General features: G+C 49.3%; 1 pseudogene; it reads right to left on the bottom strand.

Moving 5' to 3' along the window:
* Window positions 1-9,330: 9,330 nt before the first annotated feature.
* LOC103257483 lies at window positions 9,331-9,739 on the bottom strand (annotated as a pseudogene).
* Window positions 9,740-10,223: the final 484 nt, after the last annotated feature.

The following is a 10,223-nucleotide window of genomic DNA, read 5'->3' as shown; positions in this document are numbered from 1 at the left end:
CAGCCTCCCAAAGGCATGGGATTACAGGCTGAGCCACCGAGCCCGGCTTGTTTGTTTTTTAATAGTAGCCATCTTAACGGGTTTGAGGTGATATCTAATTGTAATTTTGATGTGCATTTCCCTAGTGATTCTTAATGATTCTCATACAAAGTTCCCATATCTTCATCTTGCATGGGGCCCTGGCAACCCTGGCACAGGAATGGAAGGGAGACATCAAACCTTTGACATCTTTTGATTTTTAAACCAAGAGATTGTGCAACCTATTCTAAAACCACTTATAAGGAGGAAAGAGGAGGGGAGGGAGGGAATATCTTTTTTTAAAACCAGTAACAACAAAGCCAGGCCCAATCAAGCACCCATCCACAAGGGTACACCCCATCTCAGGACTCACACCCTATACCCCATCTGCTACCTGTGGGTTTCTCCAGGAGTCTCGAGCATTGGGTCAGGGCCAGAACTGTGCCTTTCACTGATGTCTGTGGCAAGAGCAGATAAATTACTGACCAGCCATCACAAAGATCAACCTCAACCTTGGACCAATGGGCCACGAAGTGTTGGACCTTAGAAACACGCCCACCAGAGTTCCCCAATGAGCATGTAGACTGGTGTCCTTGGGCTTTCCTCCCTGGACTGCCCTTCGCCTGGGCTAGGGGTTTACGTAAGAGGAAGAGAGTTCAGAAGTTCAAGGGCTGGAAGGAGGTCTGTTTGTAGTTTCAAAACAAGGACGTGGACATGAACATGAACATGAACATGAACATGAACATGAACATGAAACTTGGGAGCTGCAATCCCCAGACCACTCCATGTTGAAACTGACGGGCAAGATGCCAGGAAAAGGATATGGTCCAACCCACCCTCCTTCCCTCCTCCCAGCCTTAGGATGGTGGTGATGACGACGACATTGATGACGACAATGATGAGGGTGACGGTAGCAGAGAAGGAGTAAGAGACTGATGACAACAATTATGATGATGGTGGTGATGGTGAGGAGGAGGATGGTGACAACCGTGATGAAGAAGGTGGTAGTAGTGTGACTATGATGACAATGCTGGAGAAGGAGGAGGAGAGGAAGCTGCCTAGCCTTTCCCGAATGCCCACGGGGTGCCGCTGGCCCGGTGCTTCCTGTCACTTGTGTAATCCAGCTCCCCCACCCAACCTCACGGCCCTGGGCCCTGCGCCACTGTGCCCAGGAAGATCCAAAGAGGGTCCTCTGGACCCCTCACACTCCAGTCACCTCCCTGCTGGGACTGACAAACCAGGGACTGGGTGACCCATGCCCCCCCAGTTTCCTGGAACCGGGAGGGTATGGGGTGCAGAGCAGTAGGAGACCAACAAGGGCTGACTTGCCTTTGCCCCAGGGCGGCTGTAAGGATGAGGTGAAATAGAGTCTGCAAAGGCAAGGTGGCGCCTGCGACTGGCATTGGGGCAAGTGTACCTGGGACTCTGGGCTGAGCTGACATTTGTCAAACTCTCGCTGACTGACAAGGCCTGTGCCAGTCACCCTCCCCAGCTCATGTCACCCCTCCCCCATCGGTCACCCATTCATTTTCCCATTTTGCTGCTGAGGGAACCAACTGAGGTCTAGAGGCATCACCTGCCTCTTTTTCCTACAAACCCTGCCCCCACCCCGCTGGCCCAAAAGGAACCATCCAGGTGACAGCTGCAGACACTTGCTTGCACCAGGTCTCTTAGAAGCTCCCCTCAGGGAGATGGCCTAAAAAATAACTGAGGGTGAGGGGAAGTGAAGGTCTCCTCACTTCCAGGGAAGGCCAAGAGCCCAGAGAAAGAGACCCCCCATTCCAGCCCACCCAGGCTGACTAGGACTGTTTGGAGAAAGTACTGCTGGAGGGGAGGGAGGTCTGAACTGGCTCAGCTCACTCCCCTGAAAGCACTCTCACGGGTGCTTGGGCATACACTCACCACCCCACATCCTGGTGCAGGCAAGTGTCTGCCCCACTTTCTGGAGTATTGGGTGGCAGTTCAGAAACTTCTGTCAGTCCTCCTTGCAGGGACCACTCTGCTGTGTGACCTTGAGGAAAAGACCCTCTCTGTTTCTGCTCTTCATCTGTCCTGGGAGAGGAGCCATGCTGGTTCAGCTTGTCTAGGGTTACAAGATGCAGGCTGGAGCTACCAGAAACTTCTGTGGTCTGGTCCTGCCCACTCATTTATGGATGGAGAGGATGAGGTCTGAAATGGCCAGAGAGCCACTCATGGTCTTGTGGACGGGGAGGGAAAGAGGGAAGATTCCATTCTCCCAGGCCGCTCTGGCCAAGGGTCTGGAGTTGGAGAGAAAGGTCAAATTTAAGATCTTAGACCCTCCTCCACTAGCAGGGTTCTCTGAGAGGCTGGAAGGTCCCAGAACCCTCCTCCCACAAGGGCTTGGCCAAGACCCTCAGGAAAGCCTCCAGCTCTCCTGGGCATGAATGCTTCTAGAGCATGCTGTCCTCCCTTTGGAGGCCTCAAGAGCTGAGGCAGTCTGTCTGACCCTGTCTGGTGACATGACCACCAGAGCAGGACTCCCCCTCACACCCTCCCTTTGGGCCCCCCGTGTGTCTCTGTCTGATGCTTTGTGTCTTCACGGCCATCTCCCAAGCCTCACTGAGCTCTAGGAAAGCAGACCACCCTGTCCTATGGGTCCCCAGGCTCCAAGCCAGGCTGAGAGCAAACTGTCAATTGACTCCAGGCAATGAAGGGACAAAGCCCTGGGTCACATTTCCTGGTGAGCTCAGAGGGAGGCAGGGCAGGATCCCACCAGTAGCCGCTCAGATCTCCTGCCTCCCGGGAGCCCGGTACAACCCAATTGTGGGCTGTCTCCACCTGTCAAGTTCAATGTCAGACACGGTTCTTGGGTAACGGAGTGCAGAGAAACGATCGCTGCATGGTGAAAGCTGATATTTGGTGCCGTTGAGGACTTTGAAATTTCACATGTATACTAAGTTCTGAATAACATGTGATTCTGCTGTGTGCAAAGGTTGGCATGTGTGCTTCAGGTTGTGTGGGGAGATTCAGGAGGAAGAAACTGGGGGAACAGGGTGGTCCAGGCTTGTAGAAAAGCTTGGGTGAGATGGGGGACCAGATAAGACATCCAGGAAAACTAGCAGCCCCTGAATACCGGCTCCTTCCTTTCTTACTGGTTAGCTTGTTGACAATCGCCACCGCCCCGGAGACAGGGTTGGCGAGGGCCCCTTCCTGCGCTCACACCTCACTGATCCAGAATGAGTTTACCAGATGGATCAGACCTTCCATCCCATGACTCCTCTTGCTCAAAGTCATGCAGGGCACCCCCTTCCCTGACAGCTTTCATGATGAACTCTAAACCCTTGTCCTGGCATACAGGGTCCTTCCTGGAAGGGTCCCTTCCTGGGTGCTCAGCCTTGTCTGCAGTCACTGCCTCCTGCTGCCCTCGTCCTCATCTCTCCCCCCCCTGCCACTGAGCTGCAGCGGACATCAGTGGTCCTGGGCACCTCATTCATTTCCTCACCACACAGGGCTTTCTGTCTGCTGGAGCCACCCTCTTTCCAACAGCCTCTCTTCCTCTTGAATATCCATTTTGTGCGCATAAGACTCAGCCCCCAGAACCTCCTCCAGGGAGCCTTCCCCGACCTGCCCCCTCCCCAGGGATAAGTGTTTTTTCTTATGTCAGTCCAGTTCCCTCTGCCTTCTCCATTCTGGCCCCCACAATTCCCCTGGCTAAGACCCCTGCCCAGGACCCCTGCCCAGAGTCATACCAGCCAATGAGGGTCTTGCCCAGGACCCCTTGTTGGACAAGGAGTCCCCGGCATGGAACTGCAAAGCAAGGGGCTATGGATACAAGTCCATTCCTAGTCCTGCCTTGACACCCCCTGAACCTGAAGTGGAGGCTTTGGCTCCCCAAGCCCCTTTTTCTCATCCACGTACTTGGCCAGATGTGCAAGTGAGGTGAAGGTGTGATGGACCCTTGTGCAAGCAAACCCTTATGCGTGGTTTGCTTTCCTATTAGCTGTGGTCAGACACAATTGCCACAGGTGTGGGGACCCAGGAATGCCAGATGCAGAGCTCAGTGTTCTGTCCTGGCTCGCCTGGTGAGGGTGTCCGCTTTCTTTAGAAGATCCCTCTGGATTTGGTGGGGAGGGAGAGGAGCAGCTTCTGGGCCAACCATGATGGGACTGGGGACATGCCAGGCTGTGGGGAGTCTGGCTCTTATAGACACTTCCTAGAGAGTTACCTTGGATGTGCCCCACCAGGAAGCACTGAGAAGCAATGGGCTTCCTCCAGCAATTACAGGTAGAATTTTCATGTGACCCAGTAGTTCCACTTCTCAGGGCAGACCCCCAAAATGGAAAATGAAATGGGCATGATGGCTCATGCTTATAATCACAATACTTTAGGAGGCAAAGGTGGGATGATCACTTGAACCCAGGAGTTCGAGACCAGCCTAGACAACATAGTGAGACTTCATCTCTACATAAAAGTAAATAAATAAATAAATAAATAATAAGCATGGTGGCCCACGCCTATAGTCCCAGCTACCCAGGAGGTTGAGGTGGGGGGATAACATGAGCCCAGTAAGTTGAGGCAACAGTGGGCCATGATTGTGCCACTGCACTCCAGCTTGAGTAACAGAATGAGACCCTAACTTAAAAAAAAAAAGAATTGAAAACAGGGACCTAAACAAATACATGTGCACACATGTTCATATCAACATTATTCACAATTGCTAAACAAGCCGTGTGTTCTCTGCGAGATGAGTAGATAAACAAAATGTGGTCCATTCATACAATGGAATATTATTCAGTCGTAAAAAGGAATCAAATGCTGACACTTGTTGCGTGGATGAAATACCGAAACATTATGCTCAGTGAAAGAAACTAGACACAAAAGGCACATATTGCATGATTCCATTTATATGAACTATCTGGAATAGACAAATCCTTGGAGACAGAAAGCAGATGACCAGTTGCCGGGAGCTTGGGGGAGCAGGGAATGGAGAGTGATTGCTTGATGAGTAGTACATGGCTTCCATTTCCATGAGGTGATGAAGATGTCCTGGAACTCAGTCGAGGTAGTTTTTTTACAATATTGTGAACATCTAAATGACACCGAGTTGCATACTTTATGGTTAACTTTATGGTTATGTGAGTTTCACCTCAATTTAGAAGAAGCAGCAGTATAGTAGTAGTAGGGCTGGTGGTGATAGCAATAATTCTGGTAGCAATAAATAGTGGTACTAGTGAGTAATAATAGTGCTGGTGGTGAGAGCAATAATACTAGTAGTAATAAATAGTGGTACTAGTGAGTAATAAGAATGCCGGTGATGGCAGGGCTCGGTGGCTCAGCCTGTAATCCCGTGCTTTGGGAGGCTGAGGTGAGTGGATTGCCTGAGCCCGCGGGTTCGAGACCCACCTGGGCAACTTGGGAGATCTCATCTCTACAATAAATAAAAAAATCAGCCGGGCGTGGTAGCGCTCACCTGTAGTTCCAGCTACTTGGAAGGTTGAAGCGGAAGGATTGCCGGAGCCCAGCAGGTCAAGGCTACGGTGGTTGGGAGCGGCCACTGCACTCCAGTCTGGGTGACAGAGTGAGACTCCAACTCAAAAAAAAAAAGGATGCTGGTGGTGATAGCAATAATACTAGTAGTATTAAATAGTGGTACTAGTGAGTAATAAGAATGCCGGTGGTGATAGCAATAATACTAGTAGTAATTGTGGTACTAGTGAGTAATGAGCGTGGAGGTGGTGCTGGCAGTGGTATGAGTAATAATGGTGGTAGTAGTAATAGGACATGGGTAATCCTTGGCTCCACCCCAGGAATAGCATGAAAGGAAGTAATCCCAGGACACCAGCTGAGCATCAGCACTTACCAGCAACGCTTCAGGCTGGAGCAGAGGCAGGGGCTCCAGAAGGCCCTTTCCCCACAAGGAGTTGTTTTAATCAGAGTCCTCTGGGGAGACAGATTGATGGGATTTATATATAGCATATATAATATATATTACATAGTATATATTATATATACAGAGAGAGAGAGAGACAGAAAAGGAGAGAGAGAGACAGAAAAGGAGAGATGAGAGGGGATTGATTAGGAGAACTGGCATGCTCAACTATGGAGACTGAGAAGTCCCACGACAGGCCACCTGTAAGCTGGAGATTTGGGAAGCCCATAGCATAGCACATTGCAAGTCCAAAGACCATGGAACCAGTGAAGCTGATGGTGCAACTCTCAGTCCAAGGCCAAAGGTCTGAGAACCTGTGGAGGGGGGTGGCAGGGCACTGGTGCAAGCCCTGGAGTTAAAAAGTCAGGGAATGTGGAGTGCTGATGTTTAGGGCAAGAGAAGATGGGTAACCTGGCTCTGAAAGAGAGGGCAAGAATTTGCCCTTTCTCCACCTTTTTGTGCCCACCCCCGCCCTCAGCCAATTGCGTGGTGCCCGCCTACATGGAGGGTGGATCTTCCCCACTCAGTCTGAGACTCACACAGGAACCTCCTCTGGAAACACCCTTACAGACACACCTGGGGCCACCCAAACATTCTAATCATTCTAAATGCCAAGCCCCTGGGTTTCCCTTTCAGCAGAATAGGAACAGGCTCAGAGCCTGCCGAAGCATGATACCTCATTTTTTACCAACTATCTGGGCACCCCTTAAACCAGTCAAATTTACATCCAAAATCAACGACCACAGAAACATTTCCAATAATTTTATCTAGCATTGCCAAGTCAGAAAAGCACAAGCATGCGATAGAGGCTGGTGATGCAAACGGAAAGGCGGGCAGTCAGAGACTCAAAGAAGAAACCAAAGCCATCATCATGATATGCTACTCGACTGTGCACTGAATTTTTACATATAGCGTCATAGTAATATAACCACAATTGATCTTCAACTTTTAGTACCAACTGTAAAGAAAGTACAGGAGATAGTAGGTCACAGAACAGATTACCGACCTCAGTCTTGGCAGGCATGCAGGAGCAGCAGAGTTGTGGAGGGAAGCAGTGGAGAGGATGGAGCCATGAAGGACAGTACAGGGACTCTAATATCCCCACTGTCCCGGGGAGGGGTCAGCCAAGAGATGCTGGGACAGTGTCTTCCATGACTCTGGAAATGGGGCATGATAAATTTACATGATAAATTTACATGGGCATGATAAATTTACAGCAGCAGGGGAGTCAAATGTCGTGGCCCACCTCTACTGGGAGGGGCAGGGATGGAACTGGGTTTAATCCTCAACCACCACAGCAGGAAGGTCAATGTCTCAACATGAATTCCAAGATAAAAGCAGTGATGTATTCCAGTCCCACGACATTCAACAGCATCTTCATGCCTTCAACTCCTAAATTTGTACCTTTGCCCAAATCATGCTCCCAACTCCAGTGGACCACGCCCAGCTACAGATGGGTGGCATCTCCACCAGGCTGTCAGGGAGCAACCCAACTCAACACGTCCCAAACTGGACACCCGATCATCCCCCACACCTGCTCCACCAACACATTTCTCCATCTGAATGCTTGGCAACTCTATTTTAATTTTTGACAACTCCTTCCTTCCAGTTGTCCCAGCAAATAAAACTTGGAGTATCCTTGGAGTATCCATCTCTCATGCCCCACATCCAATCCATCAACAGACCCTGTTGTCTCTACCTTCAATATTGACCAGGAAGCCAGAATCCGGCCACTTCCCACTCCCCTCCATTGGTTCCAGGCCACCATCATCTCTTGCCTGGATGAATGCAATAGCCTCCCAACCAGTGTCCCTGCTTCTGTACTTATCCCATCCCAGAATAAGCCTCAACAGAGAAATCCAAATGATCCTCTAAAAATCTGTTAGCTCATGCCCCTCCTCTGTTCAGAATCTAGTAAGAGTTCCTGAGTTTACTCAGGAGGAAAAAAAAAAAAAGCTGCAGTCCTTACAGTTGCCTACAAGGCACCTCTCCCCATCACCCCTTTGACCTCATCTGTGATTCCGCTGTCCCCTCCAGACCACTGACACCCTTACTGCTCCTGAGCACACCAGGAGCACCCCTACTCGGGGCTTCTGCCTGGGATACCCCTCCTCCCCCTTCCCCAGATCTCCACATGGCTACCCCTCTCTTCTACTTCAATCCTTTGCTCAAGTGTCTCCTCAGTTTGGTGCTCTCTGATAATCCTCTTTTAATCTGCATTCCTGAGTCCCACCTTATCCTGCTCTATTTTTTTCCCAAAGCACATCTTGCATTCTTGGACACATCCAATTGATGTGTTTATGATGTGTATTGTTTGCTGTGCATCTACTCCTGCTGGAATTATGTTTGCTCCAGGGTGAGGCTAGTTCCCAACATCAGCTCCTGGAGAGCAGGCATCTTTGCCTCTTTTATTCACGGAGTTTCACAAGGGCCTAGAACAGTACCAGGCACACAGGAGGCCCTCGTAAATATTGATCAAATGGGGGACTGAATAAATGTGTCATTGACACTCAGCCAAATTACGTCTTTTAAGTACGTGAGGTTTTGTTTCTCCACTCAAAAAAAAAAAAAAAAAAAGGTAAAACAGCTGGAACACAGTGGTTCATACCTGTAATCTCAGCATGTTGGGATACCAATGCAGGAGAATCACTTGAGCCCAGGAGTTCAAGACCAGCCTGGGCAACATAGCCAGACTTCATCTCTACAAAATATCAATAAATTATCTGGGCATAGTGACATGTGCCTGTGGTCCCAGGTACTCAGGAGGCTGAGGCAGGAGGACTGCCTGATTAGGTCGAGGCTACAGTGAGCTGGAAGCTTGCCACTGCACTCTAGCCTGGGCAACAGAGTGAAACTCACTCTGGCTCAAAAAAAAAAAAGGTAACACATTGTTGTTTTAAAAAGTGAAACCATATAAAGACATATATATTCTATATATATGTATGAAGATATACAAAGATAAATGACAAAAAGTTAATCACTTTCCCTACCTTCCCTCCAGCCTCACTTCTCTAAAGTATCCAGATTGGAGTGTTTTTTTGTTTTAGTTGTTGTTTTTTTTTTCAGTTCGTATAGTCTTTTTGTTGTTGTTGTTGAGTTGGAGTCTTACTCCGTCCACCAGGTTGGAGTGCAGTGGCATGCTCATGGCCACCCCAGTGTCAATCCGCTGGGCTCTGGCGATCCTTCTGCCTCAGCCTTCCAAGTGGCCAGAACTACAGGTGCGCCCTATCATGCCCAGCTAATTCTTGATTTATTGTAGAGATGAGATCTCGCCAAGTTGCCCGGGCTGGTCTCGAACCTGTGGACTCAGGCAATCCACTCACCTCGGTCTCCCAAGTTGCTGGGATGACAGGCTGAGCCACCGAGCCCGGCCAGTTTGTTTAGTCTTATTTAAACAGAAACAAAACATACACGGGAACCGTCTATTCATTTTCTCTGCTGCGCAGTCTGGCATTAGGATTAGTGGCTCTGATGGCCAGTTGGGCTACTCTTTCCATGATGGCTTTGCAGTTCTGAGAGGAAACATTATGAGCAATCTCAGTACAGTAAGACGTGTTGCCCGTCAACAGCACTTCCAGTTCCTTGACCTTGCGGACCAGGAAATTCCAGAAGCTAATGGGCAGCATGTGCTTTGTTTTTGTTGTTGTTCCCATAGTCAGTGTTGGGCATCAAGTGGTGGCCCTTGACTCTTCTACACACCCAGCTGTCAATACCTCTAGGTTTCCACCAGTTACACTTAATCTTAACATATCGGTTTGACTGGTGCCAGATGAACTTCTTGGTCCTCTTTTTGCTGATCTTGGGTTCCATGAGGGATCTGAGGGTGGCCATGATGCCATGTGAAAGATGGATGCCCCCTCCACAGGCAACGTCCAGAAAGAGAGAGGAAGGTCCAGGTTGGGGTTTTCCTACAGATTTCTCACATTCATACCACAGTACGCCAGTATAGGGGCTGGCATTATTTCTTGCTTCATGTAAGAAAATATGGAGGTCATAGTGCATAGCTTCTAGTTGTGTTTTTCCCCCTTTTTACTGAATATTTGATAGATATCCCCCCATGGCAATTGGCATAGATTTCACTCCTTCCTTTTCAAGGCTGCTATGGTGTGAATATACCACAATTTATAAAACTATTCCCCTAGCTGGGCATGGTTGCTCATGCCTGTTATCTCACTTTGGGAGGCTGAGGTGGGATGATCTATTGAGCCCAGGAGTTCAAGACCAGCCTGGGCAACATAGCTAGGCCTCATCTCTATAAAAATTTTTTTTAAAAATTAGCCAGGTGTGGTGACTCTCACTTGTAGTCACAGCTACT

This window comes from Carlito syrichta, unplaced genomic scaffold, assembly GCF_000164805.1.
Source record: "Carlito syrichta isolate Samal-C Ts95f unplaced genomic scaffold, Tarsius_syrichta-2.0.1 Scaffold301768, whole genome shotgun sequence".
Taxonomy (NCBI): Eukaryota; Metazoa; Chordata; class Mammalia; order Primates; family Tarsiidae; genus Carlito; species Carlito syrichta.
Note: the sequence above shows the minus strand (reverse complement) of the source record. Positions and strands in the feature narration are given on the sequence as shown.